Source organism: Miniopterus natalensis, chromosome 15, assembly GCF_054644295.1.
Source record: "Miniopterus natalensis isolate mMinNat1 chromosome 15, mMinNat1.hap1, whole genome shotgun sequence".
NCBI classification, from domain to species: domain Eukaryota; kingdom Metazoa; phylum Chordata; class Mammalia; order Chiroptera; family Miniopteridae; genus Miniopterus; species Miniopterus natalensis.
This window is the reverse complement of record NC_142095.1, coordinates 1,281,640-1,294,426: the sequence shown is the minus strand read 5'-3', so window position 1 is coordinate 1,294,426 and position 12,787 is coordinate 1,281,640. Positions and strand designations below refer to the sequence as shown.

At 50.9% G+C, this 12,787-nt stretch overlaps 1 protein-coding gene across 1 annotated transcript in view; it reads right to left on the bottom strand.

The window, feature by feature from the left end:
* The window catches only part of CNTN4 (contactin 4), a 371,545-nt gene that overhangs the window by 275,010 nt on the left and 83,748 nt on the right, over positions 1-12,787 (bottom strand). The window contains exon 2 of the mRNA XM_087824678.1: positions 10,805-10,855. The gene's annotated coding sequence lies outside the window, so the exon portion shown is untranslated. The remainder of the gene's footprint in view (positions 1-10,804; positions 10,856-12,787) is intronic.

The window sequence follows — 12,787 nt, the reverse complement described above, 5'->3', positions numbered from 1 at the left end:
AGTAAGTGCTTTGAACAGATGCTACGAGACTGCTTTGAGGGACGCCCTGGCGCTCCCTCTGCCTTAGATGGTGCTCTGGGAGCAAGCTTCTGGGGCGGTGATCAGTGTCCCAGAGGAGGCAGGTCTCCACGAACACGCCTCTCTTCACAGCGGGGTTGCAAACACTGCTCTGTATTCACCTCCTGGTGGAGAAACACCACGTAAACCTCTAGAATCCTCTGACTCTCGGAATCTGTGATAAAACGCACTGGCGAGGTAAGCCGTAAGGCAGGTAATCCGCGCGCCGACTTAGAAAGCGCCACAGGCCACCTGTGTTTGAGATCAGCACCCTCGGGGTGATGTCAGATCAAACAGGGACGGACCTGCAGGGTGCTCATGGCCTGTCACCTCCCCCTGCCCCGCCTCCGCCTCCGCTCATTTCCTTCTTGGACTTCACTGAACTTGACCTCGGTGCCCCCGAAGCCAGTTTTCCGTAAGTCCTGGTCATGACTATTTCATGATTTCTGGCCAACAGAAGCATCAAAGTTGAGTAAGAGTTCTCTCCGACATAACACCATCAGTGACCTTTGTTTAATTGTAAGGCATTTCAGCAGACCTCAGGATGTTACCACTGGTCCTGTATTAGTGCTTTGAAAGATACTAAGTATCAGAAATGTATTTTATGGCATGAGGTCTGCAGAAGTGGGTGGCTGGCCTCTCTCCTGGCCCCAGGCAGTGAGCACAGTTGTGGGCACGCACTCAAGAGATCAGGTAGTCTGTGCCCCCTCCTTTTGCTTTTTAACAAAGTGGGGGATTATAACACAGCAAAATGTGTTGTGAATGAGAAACAGGTACAGTTTTAAGTCAGGGCCCCAGAATTTAATCCTGATGTTTAATCTCTTAAGGATAACTTATAAAAAAGATGTCATTTGGGTGCAAACAGACACATCTGCCTGATGAAATTAGTTTTCCGGGCTCTCACTCAGTCAAGCGGTAGGAAGTGACACTTTTCCACCTGCGTGGGGTCACCTCTCACGTAGGATGTAGCCAAGAGAGGAGGCGGCTTCCGGAATGCAGCCAGCCTTCCAGTACCGAAGCCGGAGAGCCAAGCAAGGGTCGAGGCTCCAAGCACGGGCTGAAAATATCATGGAATCAAAATCACCTGCTCGTTACAGAGCTGCCGGGGGGTGGACGCACCCCACCTCTCACGGGCCCTGCACAGACAGCGTGTGTCTGTTCTATTCCACCCCACCCAGGACTGGGACAGGTCACTGTTCCCTCTGACGTGCACTTGGGGGGCACAGTGTATACAAATTACTTCTATCTAAGCTCTAGAATCATGCTGGGCACAGCCAGATGCTAACGCAAGAGAGGCCCTGGGAACTCACACCTCATCCCAGCCTTCCTTGGGCCAGCGGATCCCTGGGGGATAAGGACTGAATGGACCGACCTTCTCTAATTCACCTTTCTCTCCTATTCACTCCCCCCTTTCCTGTTCCTTTCCTATTAACTGGGTAGAGACCCTGAAAAGATAAAAGGGTGTGTAAAGTGATTCCACATCACGGGGACTAACTTGACAAGGACTGAAAACAGAAAAACACAATCGGAACAGAGATTAGAGGCCAGGTGAGGCCAGGCCAGGTGACAGGCCAGGGAGAAGGTGGAACATGAAGAGCACACTCTCAATGTCACAGGTAACGGGGATGCTTTTATCCACGTGAGGGACCAAGAAGAGCCGTGTGTCAGCAACATGAATCTTTAGAAATGACAGAGGAAGTGCAGGTGAGAGAAAATACGGGACCGCCCTGCAAGGTGACGTCCTGAGGAGGCCAAAGGGAAGCTGGGAGCGGCTACCTGGACTCAGCACAGCTGGTCCCCTCCCCTGGGAATCTCTTCTCCCACCGACGTAAGAGTAAACCCAGCAGCCGCTGCGGGAGCTCTCAAAGCCGACGATTTAAAAGTGTGAAACTCATACAATATACAAAATATTGTAACTGCCTTATCCCCAAAGGATAAATAAACGGTTTAAGAAATGTCTCCAATACAGTTAAATTGCTCCATTATTATTTTGTGGGTAATGAAAATAGTAGACCTGATGCAGAACCAAACACAGGGCGGGAGGGAGGGGGAGGGGAGGAGGGAAGGCAGCGAGACTTGGCATCGCCATGGCGATGGCCTAGATTCACCCTGCAGTTCTCTCTTAAAAATAGTAACAATAGAATTTTTTCCCTTAACTTTGTTGGAATCACTAATAGGTGCTTCCAATTACCAGAAAACCAAGACTCATAGGATCAGATTTTGCATAATTTTTCCTTTCACTTACAACTTCCCAAACAAAATGCAACACTCCAGCCCGACTCCATTTGCTTCTTAAGCAAGGCCAGGGCTGTAACTATCTAACTCCTCCAGGTGTTAAGGAGATTAAAAGACTTAGACTGGCTACATTGTTGAGAAACGCCAGAGGTGCTTTAGAAATGAGCTAACTCGGGAACATGGAGAGCTCTGAAATGGGAATTCTACTCTCATCACTTCCCCGATTCCGGCAACGCCCCTTCCTCCCGGACACACCACCCGCGGCGGCCCGAAACAGAAAGAGCAGCCGCCGCAGGCAGCAGGTGCAGGGCTGGCGGGCAGGAGGGCGCGCTCCCCTGGCACCTGTAGACGCCCCAACCCCACGCAGAGGGAAGTGCTCCCGTTTCACGAAAGACGGCTCCCAGGGTCAGAGAGTTAAAGGTACACGGCCAGCTGGTCTCAGCAGCTCAAGTTCAAACCCAGGACTGTCTGATTTCCAAACTTAACTCCATTGAACTTGACCGTGTGACCCACACAACACGGGTTAAGGATTCCCCCTGAAATACGACAGCACCACATCCAAGCACAGCTCCGGCACCCAGGGTGCCCCGTCTGCTGTAAACATTCCAGCCCTCAGCCACCAGTAGGAAGCGACAGTGTGACTGGGAATCTGCAACGCGCGTTATTTACTTCCTACCCGCGGGCACGCGCCGGCATCGTGTGAGGCTACAGATTACGGGTCAGCTCTGTTCACTGCCCTGGGCTTTGGCAGGGTCACTGCACCCCACCCTTCCTGAAGCCTGCCGTCAATAGCACCTGGGAGACGACCTTCGATTAGACGGTCTACAGACGTGGTATCTCACCCCAATAGACTGAAAACTGGGTTCCTGGTAGGGAGGTGCGGGTAGGGATACCTGGGTACCTTACACAGGAGCCATCAGCCAGGCCTTGGCGGCTCAGGCACAGCCCCAGTGATCACGCATGGCCTTGAGCAGCCACTGGACTGCTCTGCCGAAGGGAAACCCAACTCCACACCCGTCCTGTGACATTTCCACACACATGTGCTCCAAAGAGGACTCGTCTGCCCACACCACAGGGGGCTGCCTGTTCACCGGGATTCTGCTCTGCTCCGTTAATTCCCTTAAGGCAGGTATGTGTTTAACAATACATTTCACAGTCCTTAAAACCTGGGAGGAACCCGAAAGGTCTGCTGAACCAGTGACTGAGCCGGTGAGCAGCCCACAGAGGTGACCTGAGGGAAGCGTGCGCAAGTCTGAGTTTGCCTCCGCCCTCAGGTAAAAATGAGGACCTGTTACAGATCCTAGTGATGAAACTCCCTCAGTGTGCCGTGATTGCATCAGGAACTGTGGCGCCTAAGTGGTGACAGACATACCAGGAGTTCCGGAGGGGTCCTCGCGACCACTACACAAACACATTCCGTTCTCGGCCACCAGCCGGCGAGCCCAGTGGTAAAAAGTGAGTTGACGTCATCTGTGAACCCACGTCCCGCTAATGAAGGGGTGCAGACCCGACGGATGGATCTGGGGAGCATCAAACCTTATAAAGTCGCCATTTCACTAGGTCAGAGGGCTGTTGTTGGCTGATTAAAACCTTGCAAATAAATATTTACCACAATTTAGTCAGAGCAGTGGGTGACTTGACTTGGACAGGTGGGAAGGCCTAGAATGACTGAGTGACTTGACGCAAATATGACGTATCTGAAAACCTACCAGGAACATAGAACAGCAACCAAAAGGTGGAGAGACGCCTCCTCAGGTCCAGTGACTGTGAAAGAGGGAATGCAGGCTTTCCCTTTTACTCAGACTGCGAGGGGCACTGTGACCCTGTCTCAAATAGACGGGAATATTGTACCCTTTTCCTAGTGTGTCCTGAAGGTAAGCTCGTGGAAACGGTCAGAAACCCTAAGAAAAGGGTTTCGCCCAAGTGGACACTCACACTGGACAAGAATGTTGCATGAGAGTAAACAGATGTTCCCAGGCCACTGAGTGTGTTACACGGTAGATCCGTAAATCCAGCCCCAACTGTACACATCATGTATCTTACTACATAAAAGACGTCAGCTGGGGTGATTTCAAAGACCTCTCACTGAAATATGATATAGTCTGTATTCTTTCAGAAAGACGTTGCATATCACAGTTTAAATTTACAGATGCTATCGCGTGATCCCAAATGCAGACAGGATTAAGACGACGGGCTGTTTATGTAGGTGCTCACAGCTGAACTGCATGTCGCAGGATCCTGTAATTGGAATTACAGACTATTTTGCATCAAGAAAAGACACAGCCCACTCACTGGAAAGGTCCTTAATAAATCTGATTTTTATTCTCCTCAGCCCTCTTTAGCCCAACTTACTCCTCTTGTTCCTGAAAATATACTCCCAGCTGTCAAAATTTTAGTATCAATCAACGCTCCCCCTGCATCCCAGACTCTGCTTCGGAAAAGCTTGGCTGATAAACAGATAAATCTGTCTCCCACCCGTCTGTTTGTGTTCACAGTACCTGCTCGAGCTGAGAACCAGACGGTGAGAGTGAGTTAAGGCCGCACATGCAGTCGTTTTTACTAAACTGAACAAAAGAGCCTGGAGTCAGCAGAATAAATATGCAAGTCCCCAAGGCTGGGAGAATCAACAGAATCCAGCTTTTAATGCCAGCAGGCCTAGAAACTAGACTGTCTTTAAGCACCTGCCTCACTGCCCCGAAGTCCATGTTGCTGGGTTCTAACATAAGAACCCAGTGGTTCTGGACCTAGAAACAGGTTCTCAATGTCACTGCCACTCACAGCAGGGCCTGGGAACCAGCTCCACCTGGTTTCCTGGAGCAGATAATGTGTATTTCTAACAGGACTCCCATGGGATCTGTGGGGACACTGAGGTTTGAGAAGTACTAGTCTAGGTGTTAGGTTGTGACAATAAACAGGCACTGGGCCACGTGCTGTGCGGAAATAGATGGTGCTGGCAGTCTTGGAGTTTCTGGTAAAAATATGCAAGCCTTATTTTCAGACGTCTCCTGTAAAATTTTTCTCTGCTGACTTAGTTAAGAGCTAGATGTCACAAAAAGGACCACAGACAAAGGTCAGCACTGGCCTGCTCCCCCACTTTTTCTCACACGGTATCAGTGGGGATGGGAACCCAGGCCCTGCACGGAGTGTTCTCTGGTGAAGGGCTGGCCGCCAGGGGAGCTCTCGGGGGCAGAGGTGGCGCCCCCGGTGGCGAGTGCTGACACGACATGTTGACTGGGCTCAGCCCTGCCCTTGCTGCAGTGTCAGTTAGAGGTCTGAACACTCGAGCAGTTTGCTGAATATGAAAGGACTCCGGTCACCTGCGCAGCCCAGGGCCTGCCTCCCAGAACTCAGCTCCCAGGCCAGGCCGAGAGGCAGTCCTGGCGTCTCCTCGCCCCTCCGAGCGGCGGGACCTGGGTTTTCTCTCCTCATAGAATTTCTGATTAGTGTGCAGGGACCTGAACCCAGAGCCAGTGAGTCATGTTGATACCGGGCTGGGATGACCACTGTCAACTGACTGCATACCAACCCAGAGGGAAGAATCTGCAAAGAAAAAAGGGACTAGCATGGCAGAGAGACAGACAGACGGATGCAGGCACCCCACAGGGTCCCGGAAACACGGGAGGCTCACACCTGCCCTTCCTTCTGACCTCCAGCGGGCGCAGCTGCAGGTCCCGGGAGACGCCCGTACTCACCCCGTAAGCCAAGTCTTTGTTGGCCTAGTTTCAGGGGTGAGAAGGGGGCCCCTCTTTCTCGCAACAAGATTTCTCGGCCAAGACACTGAGCCCCACGACCTTGCAGCCGAGGCCAGCATACGCCTCTTGTTTTGAAAGAGCAAAACTCCCTGAAACTAATGTCATCGTTTTGGCTCATCTGCCACATCGCTGGGTCACATCAGGCAAAACGTCTAATTCCTATGCTTCTATATTTTTAGCCTTAAAATGTGAATAAAATTCCACTGTGCTGCCGGGACACACAGATCAGAAGTTCGATGGATGCTGACTCCACTTGAGAAACAGAAAGATTTGCACAAGTCACGGTTGTGAGAGGATGCCAGCTGGGGGGCATCTGAGCTGCGCTGGCACTTTAAACAGCTAACGCAGCTCTGAGGCTGCCGACACAGCAGGCTCTGCCCCTGGGAGGCCGGCTCCGTGTCATCTGACGCAGTGTTATCCCCCAGACGCTCCCTGCGGCCAGTGCCTCTGTTTCTAGTTCCGAGCCTTTTCCTCTCTTTCCCCCACGTGGCTCTGGCCTATTTGTCAAGTGAGACTCAGCCCGCGTGGAGCTCCTGGCGCAGTGAGAAGCCCAGGGGGCAGGGACGGCCGCAGGCCACCGGAGCCAAGTAAGCCATCAGCGGCTGCCCCGCGCCCACCGCGGCTTCTCTGCGGCGCCAGCCACCAGCAGGAATGGGTCTTAACGTCAGGGAAGCTCACTGTGCTCTAATTTCCTGCCCTGCGCCCACCAGCGACACCTGAACGTCCTCCTGTCGGGCGATGTTTCATCCCTTTCAGGGCAAGGTGGCTGCTGCTTCCTCTCACGTCCCCTCCCTGGTCCCCACGTTTAAGCGTCTCCAATTTCTCCAGCTGGTTTCGGTGGTTTGTTTCCATGGACTCGGTTCCGCACGTTGGTCCAGCGGCATCCACCTGAGGTCTTCCTTCGCTTTCCCCGCTGAGTAACGTGTTTGCGAAATCGGAGCCACGCGGATGGTTTGCAAACAGCCGATCAGTCCCCCGGAGCTCGGATGTTCAATAAACATGCTGTACAATCTTCAGACAGATATAGCTTTAGCTTTTCTTTAACATTCGCACGGCCACGCTGACTGCGCCCTCGGCCTTTGGGTCACATTTGTTAGTGCATCTTTGTTGGCGACGCTCCAACCCTGGGAGTCTGGTCTGAGGACCACTTTTAAAGAGGAGACTCCCCGGGAATGCCACTCTGTTTGGGGCGATTATGAAGCTTGTATTCGCGATGCCGGGTGCGACTAGAAGGCAGCTGCACTGATGTTCTGAAGACTGGCTGCCCTGTCTCAGTGTAAACATGACATAAAATTGGGCCCTAACTTCTCCTGAGGGTGAGGGCGATGGCGCAGGTCACACCAGCAGAGATGCCGACCACACCGCGCTCCCTACCCCCCGTCATTTTCTCCCTGGGACCTCACACAATTTGAATACTTTTACTTGTTTATATGTCGCCCTCCTCGATATCAAACTGAAAACCCGAGGCACTGCCATAACCTACCAGCAGCCCGATCACCAGATCCTAGTGAAGACGCCGGGACATCGTGAGATCCCAATAAGTACCTGTTGGGAGGAAAAACAACCCAAAGGCCTCCCCACGGCCTCCCCCCTCTGCCCACAGGGACGGCGCAGGGCCAGAGGGACGGTCTCTCTGCCACTTTTTCACAATTCAGATGGAAAACGTCTGCTTGATGTTACAATTTACGATACACTCCCCGCAGTCCCTCAGCCGTCCTCTCCATTCCCACACGGTGATTATCACTTCAATCTTCAAAGACAAGCCAAAGGTAAAAAAAAAAAAATAATAATCTCTCCTATATTCTACAGGAAAAAACTCATAAGTAAAAAAAGTGACGACGACAACGTGGGCAGTCCAGGCAGCGGCTTCCGGTCTGACTGGCAGCAGGTGCGTTTGGAAGAGCCGGCAGGGCCCATTCCGTGTCAGGCGCGGGCGTGTCCCCTCAGCTGACGTCACCCCACCGTATTTAACGCCCTCTCAGCACAGGTAACCTACCTGGGCCAGGGAAGGTCGCCTGCCGGGAGAAACCCTGGAGAGTACAAGCCCTGCTTCCAGGTGGACATGTCCCTGCTCTACCAGAGCCCCCGGGGCCCGAAACAGCCCATCACCTGTGAGCAGAGATGCGAGCTAGCCCTTTCTTTTGGGGCTAAATGCCAGCAGAAGGAAAGCCAGCCTGGGGACAGTTAAGCTGCCAAAGAACAAATGCTGTTGCCTAATATTTACGATCAGGTTTCACAGTGTTGGACGCGTCCGTTTCAGAGGCCTGTGTCCCAGCTGGCACCGCGGTGAGTCCCTGACGTTTGCTCTTCCCAAGTCTTATACGAACCAAGCAAACAGCTGTTGGTGCCCTTGCTGATGGTTTGCGGAATTTGGGGCTAAGGGGGGAAGTGACTGAAAAGTCCTGAATAGGAACCATCTGACCCAAGGACCCAGGACCTTGTGTGAGACCAGGACCCTCACTCACTAGCAGAGCCCTGGCTTGGTCTTTGGCTTCAGAGGACAGGTTAGGACTTTTAGGAAAACAGTGGGTGGATTTGAACGGCAGCTCAAGGAGTCCGTTCCTTTGGTTATGCTCTCTAGTTGCCACGTCCGAAGCTCAAATCTTGTTTTCCTAAAACATGCACTTCTTTTTTTTAAAAAAAAAAGTTCTTATTGATTTTTAGAGAGAGGAAGGGAGAGGAACAGAGAGACATAAACATGGATGAGAGAGAAACATCGATCAGCTGCCTCCCGCACGCCCCCTACTGGGGATCAGGCCTGAAACCCTGGCACGTGCCCTGACTGGGATTCGAACCCGTGACCTCTTGGTTCATGGGTTGAGGCTCAACCACTGGGCCACGTCGGCCGGGCAGTACATGTTGTCCTAATGCATTAGTGAGACGGAGTTCACAGGTCATGAAACTCACCATCCACCTACGATTCGGTGGTTCTTAGCGGATTCACAAGGCTGTGCGACCTTCACCACCACCTAACTCTAGAGCACCATCGCCGCCCAGAAGGCACCTGAGCCCACCGGCAGCCACTCCCGCCTCTCCCCCGAGCGCCTGGGAGCCACCGGTGGGTTTCTCCGTCCTGCGGTTGGCCTGCCCTGGGCACTGCACACAAACGCAGTCACCAGTGGCCCTTCACGTCCGGCGTCCTTCGATCTCATGCCTTCCAGGTGCACGCAAGGAGCAGGGTGTATGCGAACTGCATTCCTTGATCTACTGTAACTGACTGGCGTCACCTAGCGAAGGACGGACATTATTTACACGGAAACAGAGAGGCAGGGGTGCGGCCGTGTTATCCCACCTGCTGCGTGTGCAGGTGAGACTGGATTTTATGGTATTAACAAAGCAACTTGAGGTGATGCCCGCCCATGGACACTACCACAGTCCCCACTTTACAGATGGCCGGGGGGCCTCAAAGAGACTAGTTTATCTTCCCAAACATGAGAGCAAGGAGTCAAGCACAGGGCTCTGGACACAAAGTCCAAATTATTCCCACTTAGGTGACGGATATATGACAGGACCACCGACACGGCCCATTCAGCCAACCCTGTGATCTCGGTTCACCAGAGAGTGACTCTCAGAGGCTGAGCTGCCCAGTCCATCAATTCGGCTGCCTCTGTGGAGCTGAGGACTTGGAGCCCACGTGTCTGTCGGGCAGAGAGGCCATGAATCACAGGCCTGAGGAACAAGGTTGCTTGGGAGAGAAGTTGGCCACCAGTAGATAATTAACACACCCATTAGAATAATTCAGCATTTTATCTCGTGTGCACCAGTGGAGTGAGCAAGCTCTTTCTCCACCACGGAGGCCTAGTTAACACAGTCAGTGTGGACATCACTCATGTCACCTTTGAGGAGTAGGTGCTGTTATGGATGAACTGTGTCCCCTAAAAAGAGATGTTGAAATCCTAATTCCAGAACTATGAAGAAAGGGTCTTTGCAGATTCGATCAAGCTGAGATGAGGTCACGGGGGGACAGGGTGGCCCCTCACCCTGTGGCTGGTGTCCTCATGACAAGAAGACATTTGGACACAGACACAGAGGGGAAAGTCCGGGTCAGGACAGGGAGACCCAAATGATGGAACTACCAACCAAGATTCACCAAGAACTGGTGCACAATTAGGAGATGGAGGAAGCAAGGGCGGGGCCCCCAAGAGCCTTCAGAGGGAGCCCAGCCACCTACACTTGGATCTCAGACTCTAACCTACAGGATCTAAGCTGCCCAGGCCTGGTACTTCCTGACAACAGCCTTGGGGAACTGACAGGTACCCATTTCACATTTTTAGATCTGTATCTTTCATTAAGGAAAACAGTGTCATACGCTCCAGACAGACACACAGCAGAAGGCTTCCCTTCAAGACCTGAGCATTCGCAGGGCCCTGTTAACTTTATATTTGAGTTAATTTGGCTGGTAAAATGTCCTCCCCTGCAAAACCATTTGCAAAACTGAAACACCATTTCCTTTATTCCCAATACTTTTTCTATTACCCCAAATTCTGAAGTTTTGAATTAACAAATTCACCAGAACCACAGAGAAGCGGCCACAAGTACCCTCTTCCAGACAGACCTGGGAAAGGTCCTGGTTTCCTATCGTCAGGTCTCAATGGACATGACCCCCCTGCCTTCATTACACTCAACCTTTCAGAAAAACACTGATGATGACCTCACGGTGTCAACCTGCAGGGAAAGGAGCTCGATGTTTCCATGGAAACTAAGGAAGCCGGTCAGAGGTGAAGCACCTGCGGGGAGGCCCCTCCCTGCGGGGAGCTTACCTTTCAGGGCCGGTCCTGGGGGCACATGCCGAGGCTGCTGTGCGGCCGTTCCTAGGAAAAGAGCAAAAGCAGGTGATTAACGCGTCTCCTGGCACACGCGGGCTTCCAGTATCTGATGCCTAACGCTGCCCATCTTAAAATTAAATTAGGAGGGAATGAAGATCAGGTACAGCTGGGTGATTGCCCAGCTTGATGGAAGTGCCCAGATGGGCCCGGATGCCAGGCTCCTCTCCCCCCTGCCTCCCACCTGCTGCGACGTCGGGAAAACTCCCCCCTGGCCTCTGATAGTGGAAGGGCCCCAGGGGCCCAGGAGAGTCTGTGGTATTCAGGTTCAGTAAAAGAAACAATATCCTAAGACGGTACTTTACAAAGAGTTTTAAAACAATGAAATGGTGAGCAAGGAAGGAGGAGACACCCATGGTTTTTGTTATTTATATAAATATGTAAAATGAGAGTAACAATACAGAAAACCTGTTCCCATAAACATGGTATTATATGTTCTCTTAAGGCTACAAAGGTAAACTTTAATTGCAAAATAATTTTGCACCCAAGAGTGTTTTTCCGTCCAAGGAAGATACAGACACGATGTTACTGAGAATAAATGGGCACACTCGCACCTTCATGCTTGCGTATATGTGTGATCCTCTAACCAAGTTCCACTGTAGACAACTTCGAATACAATCACTGTCTTGTGATAGTTTTATAACTGAAAATATCAATTAATGTAGATATATATGTAGATTGGCCGCTCAGAAATATCTTCAATTATACAAGTCTAGCCTAACTTACATTTAAATGCAGCATACTTGATTGGAACAGAAATATTATATTTTCTTGATTAGCCAGAAATACAGGATTGCTTGAATTTATGATAAGCCCTCCTGGGTGGCATGATAACCAATCACCAAAGTGAGCACCTAACCACCGTTACTTCTGGGTCAGCAGCAATAATTTCCAGAGGCGAGGACCCAACATGTGCTCCTTACGTTGCTGCTATTTTCAGAAACATAATTACTCTTCTTTCGTCCTTTCTTACATATTCCCAAAAAACAAAGGGCCACAAATGGTATGGCAAATGCAAAGAAGTATTCCTATGAAACAGAGAAAGTCCTATATTCACGGTAACAGAGAGCCATAAGTGCATCACCACTTGCTTTATTTTAACGTGGTCGGTCACCAGCTGTGTGTATGTGAACTGGCTACAGACATGCATTACGTGCCTCCAGGCCTGGTTTTGTTGTTCCTACATTAGGGGCAGGTACTGCTAAGAAGGTAAGGCCCTATTTACAGCTTTTGGCACCATTTGCAACTACCACTTACATACTAACAACACAATGCAAGGTACAGATCACATATCATAGAACTGCACACTTGAAACCTACATGATCTTATTAACCAATGCCACCCCAATAAATTTAATAAAAAAGGAAAAATAATAATAGTTAAAATGATAATAATCCTAAAAAGAAAACACTGGTCAAGGTTTTACTGTTTCTTTTCAACTATTTCTAGAAACTTGGCCTATATATGTGTGTACACACATGCACACACGTACACACACATGCAACACACATACACACAGGCACACACACATTCTTTACAGTATGAGAGTGAAAATCACATTTATCCAATAGAAGGACACTGACTTGAAATGAAAACTCAGGCTCTAACTTTATTACTTAAATCATAATTATGTTCCTCTTGTTTCACAGCACAAGCTCCGGGGCAGAGGCCTGGGATGAGATATTGGTTCAATTATTTACGAGCCCCATGATCTTGAGCGATTCATGAATTAACACAAGCCTCCATTTCCCCTATAAAGCGGGGACAGTGCCATTAGTCAGCCTCAAAGAACAGCTGAAAATTAAACAGCACAACACACTTTAGGTAGTGAGCCTGCCCCTTGCACACGGCGCACCTCCGCTACACTAGTAACGCTGAAGGAGCTTCTCAGACACCAGGCCCCGTCTCCCGCGGCGGGCT